This window comes from Anomaloglossus baeobatrachus, chromosome 1 (genome assembly GCF_048569485.1).
Source record: "Anomaloglossus baeobatrachus isolate aAnoBae1 chromosome 1, aAnoBae1.hap1, whole genome shotgun sequence".
Lineage (NCBI taxonomy): Eukaryota > Metazoa > Chordata > Amphibia > Anura > Aromobatidae > Anomaloglossus > Anomaloglossus baeobatrachus.
Window position 1 is genome coordinate 254886948 of NC_134353.1, and position 4567 is coordinate 254891514.

Genomic DNA, 4567 nt, shown 5'->3' on the forward strand with positions numbered 1-4567 from the left:
CCGGTAACCCTTTCCCAGCCGCACGCACAGCCCCCTCACCCCCTTGCTTTTTACTACTCCATCCTTTTGTCATTGTTAGTCTGTGGTGCCTGCCTGTGCCCCTGTCTTTGTTTTTATAGTGAAGGTAGGCCGGGCTTCATACCATTCAGAAAGTGAGCAGGGACAGGGGCGGCGATTGGTGCAGGCATCTGGACCGTCCGCTCTTGGTTGGTGGGTTAGGTGCATGGGATTTATTCACAGGGGAGGGAAGGCTCTGAGCTCGGCTATTGACATTCAGCACCAATGCACCACAGTATCAGAGAGGGAGCAGATACCTAGCACAGTGCCGAGGCTCAGCAACTCCAGCATCTCCGCCAAGACCCACTGCAGCCTCCTACCAGCCCGGATACCGGATACCAGGATACACCGGGGCACTCTACACATGACCACTTTATGTAAACTTTTACAAGGACTGAAAAAGTGCACAAACTCTGGCTGTGTCTAACTTACTACCTGAAGAAAATTTGGGGGGTACATTAGAGAGTCCAGGGACATTTACAGGGACGTCAGAAGCATCAACAAGAAAGGTAAGCAGGAATATACATCTGTAGAGCTGTATCTATCTATATATACTTATATATATTTATTTATAAATGTATATTATATTTATTTAGTTATTTATTTTATTCACTTATATAGCGCTATTAATTCCACAGCACTTTGTAGATGTGATCATCAATGTTGCCATACTATCTACATTTCCTTTCACTATATATACTTTACTCACTTATATAGCGCTATTAATTCTGCAGCACTTTACAGATGTGATCATCACTGTCCCCACCGGGGCTCACAATCTACATTTCCTATCACTATATATACTTTACTCACTTATATAGCTCTATTAATTCCACAGTGATTTACAGATCTGATCATCACTGTCCCCACTGGGGCTCACAATCTACATTTCCTATCACTTTATATACTTTACTCACTTATATAGCTCTATTAATTCTGTATCAATTTACTGATGTGATCATCACTGTCCCCACCGGGGCTCACAATCTACATTTCCTATCACTATATATACTTTACTCACTTATATAGCTCTATTAATTCCACAGTGATTTACAGATCTGATCATCACTGTCCCCACTGGGGCTCACAATCTACATTCCCTATCACTATATATACTTTACTCACTTATATAGCTCTATTAATTCTGTATCAATTTACTGATGTGATCATCACTGTCCCCACCGGGGCTCACAATCTACATTTCCTATCACTATATATACTTTACTCACTTATATAGCTCTATTAATTCCACAGTGATTTACAGATGGGATCATCACTGTCCCCATTGGGGCTCACAATCTACATTCCCTATCAGTGTATATACTTTACTCACTTATATAGCGCTATTAATTCCACAGCACCTTATAGATGTGATCATCACTGTTACCATTGAGGCTCACAATCTACATTCGTTATCAATATATATACTTTACTCACTTCTATAGCGCTACTAATTCTGTCCCAATTGGGGCTCACAATCAAAAGTCCCTATCAGTATATATATTTTATTTATGTTCCTCACTTATATTGTGCTATTAATTCCACAGCACCCTACAAATGTGATACCATCACTGTCCCCATTGGGGCTCACAATTTAAAGTCACTATCAGTATATATACTTTAGTTATTTATTTTTTTTCTTACACTTATATAGTGCTATTAATTCCACAGTGCTTTACAGACATGATCATCATTGTCCCCATTGGGGCTCATAATCTAAACTCCCTATCACTATATATATATATATATATATATATATATATATATATATATATATATATATATATAATTTATTTTACTCCCTTATCAAGCGCTATTAATTCCACAGAGTTTTACAGACATGATCATCACTGTTCCCATTGGGGCTCACAATCTAACTTCCCTATCAGTATGTTTTCGGAGTGTGGGACAGAATCAAAGATCCTGGAGGAAAACCCAAAAAAACACGGGGAGAACATGCAAACTCTTTACAGTTGTTGTCCTTAGTGGTATATATATGCATGTATACATATTTAGACGCATATATATATATATATATATATATATATATATATATATATATATATACATATCTATATATATATATATATATACAGTATATAGTACACTATTGTTATAATGTGTTCATTAGCTTTTACGTTGCCATTCTAACATAAAGCACTATGGCAGCACGACAGTAATACAGTCCCTTTTTGGGTAAATGATACACTGATACTATATTTTGCTATACATTTTCTTCATTTGTTAATATTTTTTTGCTTTTCCTTCAAAGTGCAAATCAACTTTATCTACTGAGTGCATTATATTACTAATTCTTGTATCCATGTATGAACATTTGCCAAAAAAATGAAAATATTTGTGCACTTTAGCAGCACCTTGCTTTTCTTTTATGAAACAAATAACTAAACGATATTAAAAATCAACCATAAAATCATTGCTGCTCTACCCTGCAGTAACCAAGCATCCTCTCTCCCAAGCGAAGCCCAAGGCTGGGATGAGAGTGGAGGAACGACGGTCTGGAGATCCCTTGAATGAGTTAATTGGTCTCTCTAAGTTCCAAGACCTTTGAAAAGTTTCTTGCAGAGCAGCCCCAGGAAATTACAGCTTTGATATCACTGCCAGTGCACAATCAGTGCCGCTTTATGACATGCCTTGTAACTGGAGGAGGTATTTGACTTGTATGGTAAACTTGGCAGTAGAGATCTCGTCTCGATATGATGGCATTGTTGTGGCTGACTTTGAATTTTGTGTCTTGTTTGTTTAATATTTCAGCTTTACACTGAGGCTAAGCCTTACCGCCTGTTCTAAGCAGATTTGTTTGTTAGGGATGAATCAGCAGGATGCTAAAGGTAGGGCTTGATCAAAAGAGATGGATTAGTGACAAATAATCTCCCAGTACACATGTCACTGAGTAAGGAACATATGGCTGTCTTGTTTTCATAATGTATCCCTTACACATAGCGATGACCTTATGAGTTGGCATCCTGTAATCTTGGGACAAATCAATACAGGGGTCATTTCGGCCATGGCTAGGAGGAACCTTGTAATGTACCGGATAGTAATGATAAGGAGACACCATGAACATGATATGCTGGGACATAAATGCTATAGCACACTGACAATAACAGCACCACTTCTAAATAAAGATTTGTTCTGTGCTCATTTATCATTTAATATCTTATAGGAAGATCGTTTTATAGGCCATGCTAGTTTTGGGACTCGATATGGGGGAATAGAAGGTCCATCCTAAATTAAACTTTGTACGTTGACACTTTTTTGATGTGCCATATGGATTTCCTCCCTAGTTTAGGTGTCTAAAGAACAATACAGGTCGCACAATGGCGTAAATGAAAATTACCCTGATTATATTGTCAACAAATGTATCTACAGCGTTTCTTCATTGTATGTGTGTATGGTTATCTACATTTAAATGACATTATTGCAATGCAGTTTCCTTATACTTCCCTTATATTCAAATTCTTCTTCATTGGCACTCGATAATTCATAAGATATTGTGTAATTTGCATCTCAATCATGATTACCATGAAGAAACTGAGGTTTAGCAATACTCAAAGTAAACGAGCAAAAAAAAAAATATATGTATATATATATATATATATATATACTTTTTTTTTTGCTCATTTATTTTGAATATTGCTCTATATATATATAATCAGTGGTTAGCACTGCAGTCTTGTAGCGCTGGGGTCCCGGGTTCTAGTCCCACTAAGGACAACATCTGCAATGAGTTTGTATGTTCTCCCCGTGCTTGCGTGGGTTTCCCCTGGGTACTCCGGTTGTCTCCCACACTCCAAAGACATACAGCTGGGGAACGTAGATTGTGAGCCCCAATGGGGACAGCGTTGCCAATGTAAGTAAAGTGCTGTGGAATGAATAGCGCTATATAAATGAATAAATTATATAAATATATATATATATATATATATATATATATATATATATATAGTGTCTAGATTTATAATAAAAATATTGTCTAGATTTAAAAGTAAAGAAAAAAAAATATATATATAGATAGATATATATAGTCTAGATTGATAATATTTGATATAATATTTTAATATTTTAGTTATCAATTTGTGATTGAAATTGATGAAATTGTTCTTGCTTGATATCTGTATTAGATGCGGGAATTTCTAAAAATGTCAGTGACAATTCCTCTTCCCTTTACAAGGAATAAAATAGGTCAAACACAGCAATGTAGTCCTTGTAGGCAGTTGTAACCTCCTGCCAGTGTCATGCTGTGCCCTCGTACCACCACTATGGGTCACTCTAGGGAAATAAATGGAGCGTTTTCCCTAATCTCACAATCTGGATCACTGAAGTTCAGAAGGGGTGAATAAGTAATGGGATATAGGGCAGCTCTAAACTTGTAACTTGTAAATGTACTAATAACCCAAATAGAAGATAAATGCATTTTTGAAACATTTATATAAGATTCTTAGAAGCAAGTTCTATACAAAGCAATGGTGTATTTATGTAAACCACATTC

The 4567-nt window shown here is 36.5% G+C and overlaps 1 protein-coding gene across 1 annotated transcript in view; it reads left to right on the forward strand.

Moving 5' to 3' along the window:
- The first annotated feature begins 223 nt into the window (after positions 1 to 223).
- The window catches only part of NDNF (neuron derived neurotrophic factor), a 63297-nt gene continuing 58953 nt past the window's right edge, over positions 224 to 4567 (forward strand). The window contains exon 1 of the mRNA XM_075349165.1: positions 224 to 566. The gene's annotated coding sequence lies outside the window, so the exon portion shown is untranslated. The remainder of the gene's footprint in view (positions 567 to 4567) is intronic.